General features: G+C 48.5%; 1 protein-coding gene across 4 annotated transcripts in view; it reads left to right on the forward strand.

The window, feature by feature from the left end:
• The first annotated feature begins 8,548 nt into the window (after positions 1 to 8,548).
• The window catches only part of GARRE1 (granule associated Rac and RHOG effector 1), a 78,594-nt gene continuing 71,832 nt past the window's right edge, over positions 8,549 to 15,310 (forward strand). The window contains exon 1 of one of the 4 annotated variants that reach the window (XM_081806697.1): positions 8,549 to 8,572. The gene's annotated coding sequence lies outside the window, so the exon portion shown is untranslated. Of the gene's footprint in view, positions 8,573 to 8,773; positions 8,926 to 15,310 lie in introns of those variants that run through there. The other 3 variants (XM_006730752.3, XM_081806693.1, XM_081806696.1) reach the window with 3 other exon arrangements.

The raw sequence follows: 15,310 nt of genomic DNA on the forward strand, positions 1-15,310 counted from the left end.
GATCATGACCTGAGCTGAAGGCAGACACTTAACCATCTGAGCCACCCAGGCGCCCCAATATACTATATATACTATATATACTATATTCTTACAATACAGCTAGAGAAAAGAATGTCATTAAGAAAATCATAAGAGAGGGGGCGCCTGGGTGGCTCAGTCGTTAAGCGTCTGCCTACGGCTCAGGTCATGATCCCAGGGTCCTGGGATCGAGCCCCACATCGGGCTCCCTGCTCTGCAGGAAGCCTGCTTCTCCCTCTCCTACCCCCCCTGCTTGTGTTCCCTCTCTCGCTGTGTCTCTCTCTGTCAAATAAATAAATAAAATCTTAAAAAAAAACCATAAGAAAATCCAGAACTGTGTTGTGAAAAAATGCACCTGTAGGTGGGCCCACACAGTTCAAACCTGTGCCGTTCAAGGGTCCACTGTAATTGCTTCTCATTCTTCAAATGCCAGTTTAAACATTACATGTTCAGGGATGCCTTCTAGGACCTTCCAGAAAGTGTTAAGCTCTCCTTGCAATAGTCTCCTGGTATTTTTTTTTTCTTCACTGCAATATGTTCTCATTGTGCTTGCATGTTTGTATTATGTTTCTCTTTGTGGGTTTTGTTTGTTCAACTCTGTCTTCCCCCTCAACTGAGTGGAAGGATCACTTTTGTGGTATTCACCACTCCATCCCCAGTACCTGGCACAGTGCCTGGCCCGTAGTAGGTGCTCAGAAATGTGTTGACTCAATGAAGCCGCTTCGTGAATGCCTGCTGTTTGCTATATGCAAGCACCCAGTGCTGGAGAGAGAGTTGAGTATGAGATGGACATTGTCTAAGCTCACAGTCCCGAAAGGTCAAAACTTACAGTTTTGCGGGATAAATACTATAATGGGACAGTAAACAGCTGGGGATTTCAGAGCAGGCTTCCTGGAGGAGGAGGCCCATGAGGTCATGCTTTAAAGAGCCCCACCACCAGAGGCTTGTTCTGGGAGGGGGCCAAACTTGTGACAGCTTTGGGACTCATGGTCCCCTTGGATTTGCCTGTGACTGCACCTGGGCAGATGTGGAATCAGCTTGAATTGCAATTTTATGGGATCACAGGTAATCTCCTTTCTTTTTACTGATCTGATAGGCTTTGTGCGGGGTGATGTTTTGCTTCCAGGGTTTCTCCATATATGCTGAGGGCATCAGCCCAATCTCCTTGGTGATTCTGGTGGGAAGCTCGGAGCTATGGCAAGGGAAAGGTGGCTTTAATTTTTGTCGGCTCCCTCTTCTGTCCTCACTGTTGGCTCAGAACTGGATGCTACCGCACCCTCATTTGGTGCCGTGTAGAGTGACCGTGCTTCATTGTTTTGCACTTTACCAGCAATGTTTCGTGGTCGTGAAATCATTGTAGGTTAAGAACCAAATTGTAGGGGCGCCTGGGTGGCTCAGTCGTTAAGCATCTGCCTTCGGCTCAGGTCATGATCCCAGGGTCCTGGGATCGAGCCCCGCATCGGGCTCCCTGCTCGGCAGGAAGCCTGCTTCTCCCTCTCCCCCTGCTTGTGTTCCCTCTCTCGCTGTGTCTCTCTCTGTCAAATAAATAAATTAAATTAAATTAAAAAGAACCAAATTGTAGTGTATCCACTCAGCCTTTCCCCAAATGTTTCTAATAACTTGGCTTAAAACTATGATTTGATTCTGCCCAGCTTTGCCCCTAAATGGAAGGCACGAGTACTTGGTAGCTGTGCAGGTTAGCGTTAGGGTCAGGTACAACATTGCCTGGCAGTGAGAAGCCCGGGGTCTGGACCCTGAGCCCATCTCTCCGCGTGGAGTGAGTGGGGGTTGGAGCGGAGAAGCCCCTTCTCGCCTCTCATCACTCAAACCCCCACTGCTCTCTGACCTGGCTGGAACACCTGCTTGTCCAAATTGCACGTGGGGAGCAGCCAGCTGTTTGATGCTTAGGCGCTCCTGCCCTCCAGCACCTCCATCATCCCACATATCCTTGGAAGGAAGGGAGTCCGGGTTCTGCGGCCAGTTGCTAAGGTCTCGTAAATCACCGTCACCACTAGAAATTCAGCCGGTGGCAGCTCCCTGCCCCTGCTTGCTAGCGAGTGGAGACCCACTTGAAGTGTCCTAACTGGCCTGTAACTAGGGGCAACCACATGGAGAGATCTCTAAGTGGAGCCATACAGGAACGTCAGAGTTGTTGGGTTGGAGGACTCTGGCACCGTGTGTTGCAGAAACGAAGACCCAGCTCCCGAGGCCCTCCTCCCCACTGTGTCCGGGGGAGCACGCAAGCTGCAGGGTAGCAGTCTGTGAGTTATTCCCGGGCATCAGGACGGCTGCCAAGGACAGCCATTCTAGTGGCCACAGTGCCCTTTTTGTTAGGGCTAATAAATCCCCTCTTGTTTCCATGACAAGGAGTTGGGGTTATTACGTTTTGATAACCAAAAGAAAGTCGCCCGCACTCAGGAAAGGGGACAGAGTTCTGCCTTCTTCAACCAGATGGACCCGAGAAGGTTTCTCAGGCCCTTCCATCTTGGCGCCTGGTGGGTGTACACATCTGAGGGGGATTTTCATAAATGTAACTGTTCAGAACTCCAACAAGTGTTCAAGGCCGAACTTTCCACAAGGCCATGGAATCGACTCTGCAACTCTTCTCTCCCAGTTCTCGGGAGACACGTCTTGCCGGACCAGAACCACAGCAGAGACCTTCTGAGCAAGGGCAGGGCCCGTGGTCGGGTTCACATACGGGAACCTGAGGAGAGTAGGGCCTTGGCTCTGTCAGCTATGAAATGGACCGGAGCTGCCCACGGCTTTCAGGGTAACTTGACCTGGAGGCAATGACACCTATGGCTTCACCAGTACCAGAACCTTGCCTGGTTCCCTCCCCAGCACACCATCCTTTCCTGCCCATGAGCCCTGGGAACCCCTGGAAGTCTGTGGGGCCTGGACTATATCCCTCTCCACTGTGAGACTTTCACAGCTGATCACTGTGGTGGGCATAGCCTAATCCCTCCAGCACCTTCCCCATAACTCAGATACCTCTGTTTCACCCAGCCCCAAAGAGCCCCCAAGGAGCCCCCAGCAGCTCATCCTGCTTGTATCTTGCATTTCCCTAAGATGGGACCAGACCTCCTGTCCTGGCTTCAGGGGAAAGGGCCTGGAATCCTGGGGCTCAGCTCCCCTCCCCATCAGGGATCTCCCAGGACCCTGGCCAGCCCCAGCCCCTCAGAACAATGAAAAGCAACCTGGGATCTTAGAGTATGGATGGACAGAAGCAGATGGCTCTGCCCAGCAAGGGCCTCTTGGCCACAGGACAACCAGTGAAGAAAGGACAACAGGATGCTCAGATGCTTACACGCAGGGGAAAGGGAGGAGTGAGGAGTGACTTCCTCAGGGAGGTAATCTGGAGACTGGGGGAGAAGTTTCCCCTTCAGCACGTGACTCACACCACCTTCACCCCCTTTCCTGCTTGGGCCATGCCACTCAAGCTAGACTAGACTGGCCTCGCCCCCGCCTCTCTCCATGCCCAGCAGACAGCCGGTTGTTCTGTGTCCAGAACGTCTGGCCAGCCCTCTCCAGACTTGCTCCCCAATCCTGTGGATTCTGGAATGCAGCTACCCTTCCTGGGGCTCCCAGTCCATATTGCAGCTTTCACACTGTGCCCAGGGGAAACCAGTAAAGTAGAGGAGAAAAGGTACTCTCTCCAAACCAACTCCATTGCCCCTTACCCCACCCCCAAAACTTGGCTGGGATAACCCCTTCCCTGAAGGCTCTTCTTTCAGACATGCCCACTAAAACTAACATGGAAAAGCCCAGCCTGGGAGCCCTGGCTTCTACTGCCATGAAGAATGCACAAGCCAACAGTAATAACCTTGGCTGCTTAAGAAAATTAGTTCTCTCATTCCTCATGGGCCCCTCGGTGTGGATATCTGTATTCTGCAGCCTTTCACGTTAGGAATGTGAATCTGCTTTTTTTTTTTTCCCTCAGCGAAGAGAGGCATCTCATGCCAAGGTCAAGGTGCATCTCTGGCCCATCTCCCTAATGCAGGGCTCTTTTGTCACTGAGGAACTCGTGAAATTTCATTCTCACTTCCCACGGGTGATGACCTCTGAGGTCTCCTCCCTTCCGCGGGATCTGGCTCCCACCAACTGTGCCTCTAACCAGATACACAGGGGGTCAGGTAGATTCAGAGAGAGACCCTGTTCCCGGCCTCTGCCTTCTTGGCCTCTTGCGTGGCAAATTGAGGTGCTGGTCTGGTGGTCTCTGGACTGCCATCCTATCCCTATGTGCATGTTAAGCCTCCAATCACAGACCTCTCTGCAAAGCTGGAGGATCACAGCGCCTGTCCCTGAAGACATGGGGGCTCCAGGAGGGCCTGGCCTCCATCTCTAGACCCCGTGGGCTCCATTCTCTTTTCTTGGCACTCCTGTGCAAGGGAGCTTGGAATGATGAGGTGACCTGACATGACAAATGTCTCAGACCTGTGTGTTGGGTACGTGGATGTTTTTTCCCTCCTTTTCCATATGTATGTGTATTTGATGAAGGAAAACAAATCGTTCAAACCTCTAGGAGGTAGGTATGAGAACTGTAGATGTACTCGCAAAGCACACTTGAAATGTGCATGATACAAAACGTCCTCAGGGAAGCTTGAGAAGTCCAAGACGACCTGGTGCTCAGAGTACCACAGAAGTCACCAGAAGGGCCCCAAGGTTGACAAGGTTCACACCAATCCCAAATAAGAACTGCACATATGACCCAAAACTAATATAACACTGTACGTTAATTACACTTCAATGAAAAGAAAAAAGAAGAACCACATGCGTGGCAGAATGGGTCTCTAGAACCTCCTGGTCCTGGCTTGAAGTCTATAGAAGGGGCCCAGATGGAGCCAGGCACAAGGAGTTTCCAGCACATCACTCTGGGACCATGAGGTTGGGAGTGAAGTGAACAGCAGTAGTTAAGCACATGGAACAGAGCCTGCCACGTGCAGAGGGAGCCTCTTTAAAGTCCCATCCAGTGTGATATATAGCCACTGGAGGTCTCTGGGGCCTGTCCTAGGAGCTAGGAGGACCTCCGCATGGTGGACGGGCTTGTCCTGAGACTGCAGGAACCACAGTTGGCCCACATAGAAGCCAGCCATCATCCCTTGTCCCTTCTCTGAAGCCTCCACAGGTAAGATGACCCCAGCACCCAGAGACACTTCCTCCAACCCAGTGTCTTCTCCCGCCTCACATCCCTCCTCTTGTAGCTTGGGTTTCAAGCCCATCACGTTGATAACACTCTTGCCCCACTCTTTGTATTCAACTGCCGGGTGAATCCTCACTCCACCTTCCTCACTTTGACCTGAAGGCTGCGGGGGAAGTCGCTTTCTAGGAAGGAGGGCTCTACTCTGAATTAATGACTATCAACCTGAAATAGATCCTCAGTGCAAGTTGTAAATTTTACCACATTTCTCCTTCTACTCACCTTTCTGCCTTCAGACCTTTCTCACTCTCCTCACACCTCTGTCCCCAAGCTCCCTTCACTCTTTGCTGCAAAGCAATTTTTGAGAGAGAGAAAGCGCAGGAGGGGCAGAGGGAGAGAGAGAATCTCAAGCAGGCTCCATGCCCAGCAGCACAGAGCCTGATGGGGGTGTGAACCCACGGCCCCGAGATCACGACCCCAGCCAAAACCAAGAGTTGGATGCTCAACCGACTGAGCCACCCAGGTGCCCCTTGCTGCAAAGCATCTTAGACCTTGTCAGAACCTTGTCAGAGCCTTGTCAGAACCTCACAAAATGACCAGATGTCTCTACTGTATACTCAGCCTCTTTCTGTTAACTGGATTCTCCTCTCTAACAATGAAATGTGTTTAAATTTCTTCCACTTTAAAAAACCAATCTCCGAACGGGCACCTGCCTGGCTCAGCCGGTGGAGCATGGGACTCTTGACCTCAGGATCGTGAGTTCAAGATTGTGTGTAGAGCTTACTTAAAACAGAATGAAACAAAACTAAATCACTAAAAAGCCTCCCCTTGATCTAAACCCACCTTCAGCTCCTCCCCACAGCTTGGACGACCACCGAAGCTCCAGTGACATCTCCAGCACTCTCCTAAGCTCCAGACCCTCATCCCAGTTGCCTCCTTGATATCACATTCACAGCGGAACTCATGGCCTTCTTTCTATCTTCCACCCTTCCAAATGTGGTCTTCAGGAACTTCCCAGCACTATCACCACTACAATGGTTTGTCCCAGAGACTCAGGAGAAATCCAGGATTCCCTTCTCTTCCTGACCCTCCATATCCATTTCATCACTGACTTGCATCTGCTTTACTCCCTACTGCCACCACCATAATCTGTGAGTGGCTTTCCAAGTGAGGTTCACATACCCACTAGTGTAAGAAAGCAATCTATTAGAGTACAGGAGAGAATATTAGAACTTCTATATAGACTGTTTTCTTTTTAATCTTTTAAAATTCTTTATTTCTGTTTCATAATGTAAATAGTATATGAGTAGTGTAGTGGATATATGGGCATACCTGGACATATTCCAGATTTGGTTCCAGACCACCGTAATAAAACTAATATTGCAATAAGGTGAGTCAGACGAAATTTTTGTTTGTTCCAGTGCATATAAAAGTTATGTTTATACAAGCCTATAGTCTATTAAGTGTGCAATAGCATTATGTCTAAGAAAGCAATGTATATACCTTAATTAAAAAATACTTTATTGCTGGGGTGCCTAGGTGGCTCAGTCAATTAAACATCCAACTCTTGATTTCTGCTCAGGTCATGATCTCAGGACGTGGGCATGGAGACAACCTAAGATGCTCCCTCGACCTCCTTCTCCTTCTGCCTCTCCCTTCCTACTCTCTCTCTCTCTCAAAACAAACAAACAAACAAAAAAACCAGCCCAAACTTTATTGCTAAAAAGTGCTAACCATCATCTGAGCTTTCTGTGAGTCATAATCACTGATCATAGATTACCATAACAAATAAAATAATGAAAAAGTTTGCAATATTGGGAGAATGACCAAAATATGCACAGAGACACAAAGTGAGCAAATGCTTTGGAAAAATAGCACCAATAGACTTGCTCGATGCAGGGTTGCCACGAACCTTGAATTTGTAAAAAATGCTGTTTCTGGGGGCGCCTGGGTGGCTCAGTCGGTTAAGCGTCTGCCTTCAGCTCAGGTCATGATTCCAGGGTCCTGGGATCGAGTCCCACATCGGGCTCCCTGCTGAGCAGAGAGCCTGCTTCTCCCTCTCCCTCGGCCTGCTACTCCGCCTGCTTGTGCTCTCTATCTCTCTGTCAGATAAATAAATAAAATCTTAAAAAAAAAAAAAAAAAGAACAACAAAATTTGGAAAGCCCTGTTCTAAATCAGAATAATTTTTTTGCTTGGACAATCAAAACAGCCTCCTGATGTCTGTCTGTCTGTCTATCTAAAATATACATATAGGGGCGCCTGGGTGGCTCAGATGGTTAAGCGTCTGCCTTCGGCTCAGGTCATGATCCCAGGGTCCTGGGATCGAGCCCTACATCGGGCTCCCTGCTCCATGGGAAGCCTGCTTCTCCCTCTCCCACTCCCCCTGCTTGTCCTGCCTCTCTCGCTGTCTCTCTCTCTGTCAAATAAATAAATAAAATCTTTAAAAATAAATAAATAAATAAATAAAAATATACATATAATTCACCATTTTAGCCATTTTAAGTGTATGGTTTTGATGTGGCTGTGCATCATCACTGCATTCATCTCCAGAATTTTTCATCTTCACCCACTGAAACACTACACCCATTAAATACGAACTCCCCATACTCCCCTCTCCCCACTCCCTGGCAACTACCTTCTACTTGCTGTCTCTATGAACTTGCCTACTCTAGGTATCTCATATAAGTGGAATTGTAGAATATTTGTCCTTTTGTGACTGGCTTATTTATTACTGAGCATAATGCTTCATGGTTCATACATTTGTAGCATGTGTCAGAATTTCCTTCCTTTTTAAGGCTGAATAGTATTCCGTTGCATGGATAGACTACATTTTGTTTATCTACTCATTCATCAATGGACATCTGGGTTGCTTCCACCGTTTTGACTATTATGAATAATGCTGCTTATGAACGTGGGTAAAGAAATCTACATCCACTCTTGCCTCCCCCTCTCTAGTCCTTCCCTGCAACTGTAGCCCAAGTAATCCCTTTAAGCCCACAAGTATGGTAAAATCACCCCTTGCTTAAAACTTACTAGTTCCCCAATGCTCTCAGGCAAGATCTTACTACCCTAGTTTCTTGAACACAAAGCCATTGAAAACACCTGCTGTTTCTTCTGCCCTAACCGTGCTTTCCTCTCTGCTTCTCCAAGTTGTTTTCTTCCTTCTTCCGTTTAGGACCTCAACTCCCGCTCTATTTCCTGGGCGAAGAATTCCCTGATTACCCTCCTACACTAGGTCAGGGGACTCTCTCCCCCTCCCTCTTCCACTTTCCCCTCCTACCACTTGTCACAATTGGCAGTATCTCATCATGTGTATTTGTGACAACGTTATTGTGTTTCCATTAGAGAATCAACCTATGAGGGTGAGGGCATGCATTCCCTGGTCCCTACGGTGCCTGTCAGGACCCGGCATCCAGTAAGTACTCAATATTTTAGTCATCTATTTCAATAATAAATACGTGAGGACGCAGCTAACCCCTCCCGCCCAGGGGCCAAGCCAAAGTGGAGGATCGGGGTGGCCCTGCGGGCTCTGGCCGCCCGTCCTCAACCCCCGCCCTAACGCAGTCCCATAGGGAGGTCCTCGGCGCCTGAGGTAGGAAGCTCAGGGCCGCCCCCTCCCGGCTCGCGCAAGAGGGGTTGGCTTAGAACCCCTGGGTTCGCAGCCACCCAGGCGTCCGCCTGGGGCGGGGGCGGGGCCGGCCCGGAGACGTCACTTCCGGTGTACACAGCCGGTCCGGGCGGTGCGCTGAGGGCCGGGGCGCGTCGCAGGTGAGGAGAGGGCGCGAGCGGGCGCTCCCTGGCGCAGGCGGGAGGGCTGGGGGTGGCCGGTGGGCTGCGGCCGGGGCCGGCGACTGGACGAGCTCGCGGGGCGCCGCTCCGCTCGGGGCCGCGGGGCGCGGGGCCGCGGGCTCCAGCCCCTCGCCCGTCCGCTGTGGAGGACGCCGGGCTCTGGGGGCGCTGGCCGGGCGGACGGAAGCCCGGAGGGGCCTCCCGGCTCGTGCCCGGGACCGGGGGCGCCGGGTGTGTGGGGGGGGAACCCCGCAGAGGCGGGGCGGGAGGGGCGGGGGGCGCTCCCTCGGGCTGCCGGGGTCGGAGAGGTCGGGCTGGCGCGGGCACCCGCTCCCGGAAGCCGGCGGAGCAGTCCGCCGAAGCACGGCGGCCTGTGGGCGGCCGGGGTCCGCCGGGACTGGCTGGGGACGCGGCCCTCACGCCGCCCGGCGGCTGCCCGGCCGGCTGCGCGCACCTTCCCCGCCGTGCGGGGCCGCCGAGGAACACGATTTTTCGGCTCTCCGGAGCCTGCTGGCGCAGTTGGGCCGGGGGAGGTTCTGCGGGCACCGGGCAGGGCCAGGGCCAGGGCCAGGGCCGGGGATGAAGGACCCACGCCTGGGGGCGAGTGCAGGGTCAGGGGTGTGTCTTCCTGCTCCGCGCGGTGCGAGGAAAGAAGCATGCCTGGTTGGCACGATAAGAATTCTGTTTATACTCCTCACAAAATTTGCCAGATGAACACTCCGGTTGGGGGACCCCAATTTGAAAGTCGCTTGTTCCCGCCCCTTCACCCCCATTATAAAAGCAATTCGTTCTCTTCACATTCGAGACAACACAAAAAGTATCGTGACAATACTTTTTCAGATGACAATCATCCGCCCACCTACCACTTAGTGACAATCGTTGCTAACATTTTGTTAATACCAATAAATAGTCTGTTTCACTTGTATAATCACTTGTATGGACTTCATAGTTACCATTGTATACCATAATGTAACCAAACCCTACAGATGAACATGTAGATTGTTTCCAGTTCGTCACAAGATAATTCTGCCAAAGGGATTTGTCTGATTGTTTTAGGATAAATTTACAAAAGAGGTAAAAAGGTAACATTCATTTAAAAAATAGCTTTATATTTGTTTCCTTTGTTGACCTGTTTGGAAAATTCTTCTCCATCCCGGTGTTATAAAAAGTTCCATTCATTTTTGCTTCTCATTTCATGGCCTTTTTTTTTTTTAACTTCCAGCTTAAAAAATTCTACTTAAAATTTCGTCTCGGTGTAAGATACGAAATATTTTCCAAATGGTTAGTTGACCCAGTTTTTTTGAATAAGCTATGACTGCTGTTTTGTCATATTTATATGACATAGTATGTATTTATAAGGGACTACTCATAAAATTGATATTTAGATTTTGTATATGCTGTTTTTACATTTCATTCGCAGTATCTTTTTTTTTCTTAATCATTTCCTTTACAAGTCTAGGAAATAGTTCATGTTTGAAGGGTTTTTTCTTTTTATCTTTTAAAGTGAAAAGTTTATTGTTTCATTTGCTTTCTTGCTGACAAGATAACAAACTCCATATGAAGAGTTCAGGTTTGTTGTGGCAACTTTTCAGTCTGGCATTTGAGATTCTAATCTTCCTCTATTTTTGCACACGAATACGTAGGTTAGCATTGGAGACCAAGATAGAAAAGCTCTCAGATTCCCTTGGCAAGCCTACATTTTTTCAATCTAAAATTATCTCTGGATTTTTGGAAGACAGCATGTTTTAAGCATCCTTTAAAAAATTTTTTTTAAACAAGTTGCACATGATTCTGCTGAAATCTTACTAAATGTTTATTCTGTTTCAATCCTGGAGCCTAATACACCAGAAGCTTTATGTCAAGTGGGTCTTCCAAGTCTGTAGGAAAGTAACTGTATCTAGGAGCTAGTAGGCTGGGGCATCACATGGGCTGAGTGTCCAGTCTCTTTCTTTCCCTCTTGAAATGTTGTCCTTTGTGGAAAATGGTGACCTTCCTAGGTGGACAAAGAATGTTGGTTTGAAAAGGAATTGCTTTACTTTGGAGTTATTGGGGGGGGGGGGGGAGGATGCCTTTTTCTCTTAGTACAAGTTCACAGCCTGAACTTGTGAGGGGTTGTGCTTCAAATGTCTTTATCTCTACTGAAACTGCTCTTAAGGCCCAATTGATAGATGCAGTGGCTGCTGCTTACTCTTTCCCTTGACCTTGACCATAAATATTTGGCATGGTGAGCCAGATTTTCTTGCTGTTGTCAGTCTCCTCTTGGTTGGCCTTCTTGAGTTGGAGCTATTGTGGTCATCTTCTTAACTTTGTGACTGTGCTTTTTCACTTGAGTTTGTTCTCTTTCCACATCTGCCTGTGAGCATTTTCCAAGGCCTAGCTTCATGCCTCTACCTCTTTTCCCAAAAAACATGCTCCTTCCCACTCATCCAGTATATGACTTCTGGGCAGAGAACTGCTTCACCCCCTCACTCCTGTCTGCATACAGTGACCCCAAGTCAGACTTTGCTGCAAGTCATTTCTTTATCTCCAGCTGACCCCTGGTCATATTCTCAAGGCCATATTTTCTCCAGCTGAGGGAGCCCTTCTTTGCTTGCCAAGGTGGCCTGTCCTTCATAACTGTAAGGACCTAGCCCATCTCCTTTTCCTTCTTGATTTGGGCTGTATTTGCTGTTTGCTTTCTGTCCCTACAACTTGAGTTAGACTTTGTATCTTTACTCTTAGGGACTTCAGACATCATCTGGTCCCACCCTGGATGAGAAAGATGAGACCCAGTGGTTTTATTCATTAATTTAGTTAACTCACATTGATGGAGTACTCGGAGTATGAGCTAGTTACTGTAGTGGAAAAGTAAAATACAGAGCTGAAAGGCACAGTCTGAACAAGAAGGCCAAAAAAGCAATTGCCATAAAGTATCCTAAGTGCTTAGAAGTGGGGGGACACGTAATGAGCTCCCCCAGGTTTCAGAGATCTTGCATGTTCACTGCTCCAGGACCTAGAACACAGTGTTCTGGGAACAATCAAGTATTTGTTGAATGAATCAGTGATCATCTGAGAATGAAATGAGAATAAAACGCTGTCTGTAGAAAAGATATAAACCAAGAGACATTTTTTAAGTGCAGTTTGGAGAATTTCAGGGAAAACTTTAAGTTCAACCAAAATGACCCGGTTGTAACCCCAAGAAGGGATGTTTGGAATGTGTTCGTAGCCAGAATGCTTAAACTTAATTTTGTATCCTCAGAAGAAAGACTGCATTTCTAGGCGAGGGTTGGGATGGTGTCTATGGAAATTGGGGTGACAGGTCCAAGAGAGGAACTGGGTGATATGTCTGGAGCACTGCCTGGGAGCACTGCCTGGGGGCCCTGGCCAGAGGAGCTGTGTGCAGTCCCCCAGTGAGCCTCTGCACCACCAAACAGATGGGTGCATCTCTGTTGATGCCTCTAGCCAGGAGAATCTTTCCCTTGCTTTGCTTCCACACTCCTAATACCTTCTGATTAGAACGTGGCTTCACATGGAGATTTCCTGCCAAGGAGAGAATGTGAATGGTTGAGAGCTCCATATCCAAACCGCTCAGATCAGATCCTCGTCTTGGGGTGCTGGCTAATCTCTTTGCCCCTCTGTAGAATGGGGAGAATGGTAGTACTTACCTCTTTGTTGCCTGGCACCTGCTAAGTGCTTAGTAAATATTAGCCCTCATCAGTATTTATAAACTTAGTAACTGGTCTTCTGGTTAGTACACAGTCATCTTTGAGTTTAGGTGGCCTGACTCAGTTGCCCTGGACCTGCTTGCTCCTGGGTGCATTGACAAAGCTGAGAACCGGAGGGGAAGTCATGACAGATACACTTTGCCCAGGCTGCTCATCCAGAGAATCCAACTGCTGTTGTCAGGGAAGGTTTCCTGGAGAAGGACGGGCTTGAGCTGAGTACGCTGGGAGAACGGTAGTACAGCACCACAGTAAGGGGAAAGGCCATGATGGGTACAGAGGAGTAGGTGAGCAAGCAGGTGGTATGTGAGCTGAAGGAGTTTTAGGGTAAAGGGTGGACAGGTATGAATATGGAAGTGGAGGGAAATGAGATTGGAGAGGAAAGCGGGCCAGCTCTTGAAGAAATAATTAATGACAATATGTAACTTATTGGGCACTAACAATGTGTCAGGTGTGATGTTAATCCCTTCACTCATTGTACTAGCCAGGTTTGGTGCCAAGTGCTTTGTGTATATTACCTTGTTTCATCTCCACAACAACCCTGTGATGTAGGTGCTTACGTTACAGGAGAAGTTAGTGTCCAGTGTCAGCTGCTGGTCTCTGCCTGGTGATTCAGCCTGCACACGGTTGCAAGGTTAACACTTAATATCTTTTGTACCTTTTTTTTTTTTTTAAGATTTTATTTATTTGACAGAGAGAAAGACAGCCAGAGAGGGAACACAAGCAGGGGGAGTGGGAGAGGGAAAAGCAGGCTTCTCACAGAGCAGGGAGCCCGAGGCGGGGCTCGATCCCAGGACCCTGGCATCATGACCTGAGCCGAAGGCAGACGCTCAACAACTGAGCCACCCAGGCGCCCCTGTACCTTTTTTTAAAAAAAAATTTTTTTTAAGAGTTTATTTTTCAGAGAGAGAGAGAGTGAGCATAGGCAGGGGGAGTGGCAGGCAGAGGGAGAAGCAGGCTCCCCACTGAGCAAGGAGCCTGATGTGGGACTTGATACCGGGACCCTGGGATCATGACCTGAGCCGAAGGCGGACGCTTAACTTGACTGAGCCACCCAGGCGTCCTTCTTATATACATTTAAAAGCTTTTGTGACTCCTGTTACCTGGTGAAGTCCAAGCCCACCAAGATCCTCTGGCTTTATGGAACCATCTTGGGTTAAAATGTGAAAATATGTGTATCTTAGAATTGAATAAACACAGTATAGGTGCAGATATGCATCGAGCTCAGAGAAATGTCAGTCAGTGAGACAGGTAAGATGCAGAACGATGCGTATATGGCCCGTTTGTGTAAAAAACGAGAGAGAGACAGATACACATGAAATAGGTTTCTAAGTGTAGAAAAAAATTTCTGGAATGATAGAAAAGAAACAGTGGTTGCCTTTGGGATGAGGCCCCAGAAATCTAGGCTGTTAGACTGAACTAGCTTTGTCTTGCGTACCCTTTTGTACAGGATGGTTTTCTTTTCACTATATATGTGTATTATAGTTTCAGTTTGAAGATAATAAAAACAAATTTTTAAGTGTTTGCTATGTACGTAAGCAGTCATTTAGAGAGGGAATGTAGCACAGACTCTCAGAACAAGGACTCTATCCAGACTGCTTGGGTTCGGTTTCTGTCTCTGCCACTTACTAGTCATTCATCTCTAAGTCACCCAACCTCTCTTTACCTCATTTTACCCTGTCTGAAAATGGGGGAGGTAACACGAGCTCTCTCCTGGAGTTAATAATCAGGCGTTAGTGACTTAATATTTGTGAAGTCCTTAGACACATCCAGAGTTCCCGACTGGTATGTTTTTTTTGTTGGCGGCAGGGTCATTATGGCCCAGTGCTGGGCACCGCAGTGCGCACCAAGAGGGGGCCAGCCTGCCTCCGTGCGCTTACAGTTCCTCTGGGAGGGGAAGGCATACAGAGCTAGCGACAAGCAACGGCAGTGGAGCTCGGACAGGCTTCGTGGGGACTGAAGGGGCCCAGGATGGTGTCATCCAAACAGTGACTCTTAAAAATGGGTAACTTCTAGAAAAAGTGAAAGGGGAGAAAAGGGCACCCAGGGACTTGTTCCAGGGGTGATGTGTGCCCCAGATAGATGGAGAAATGAGACAGGAGAGCCTGAGGGGAGCCCGAAATTGGGATATAGCGTGTGATGACAGGTCATCGTTATATGGTAGAGTTTTTTAGCCTATATAAAATAATGATATGATTTATAAATGACATCTTAAGCTTGATGAGACGGGGTAGCTGGACCTTGTTCTTTGAAATGGCCATGAGGTGTTCCTGTGTAATTTACTTAATGAATCCCTTAATGCAGCCCATGTGGGTTACTTCCAGATGGAAGCTTGCAGACAGTGCTGCCAGTGAGTGTCTCTGATATAGGCCTCTACATTTACTGAGTCTATTTCTAGGATTCATTCCTAGATGGTATCACTTTTTTTTTTTTTGACTGTGTTCCTTGTGTCTGGGTCGCTGTCCAATCTGTGCTTTTTCAAATTGGTAGTTGCAAAGAATCTTAATGGGATAGTTTTTGAGTGCAGAATTAGAGCTAGAGATTACCTGGGGAAAAAAAATCTAATTTTCTTATTAGAAATAATTTTGGGATTAGGTGTCAGTGAGATGGTATTTACGTCGGGGAACCTGGGAATACCTGAGTCTTCCCCCACCCCACCCCCA

The sequence above is a fragment of the Leptonychotes weddellii genome, chromosome 16 (genome assembly GCF_054177405.1).
Source record: "Leptonychotes weddellii isolate Sample4059 chromosome 16, ASM5417740v2, whole genome shotgun sequence".
NCBI classification, from domain to species: Eukaryota; Metazoa; Chordata; class Mammalia; order Carnivora; family Phocidae; genus Leptonychotes; species Leptonychotes weddellii.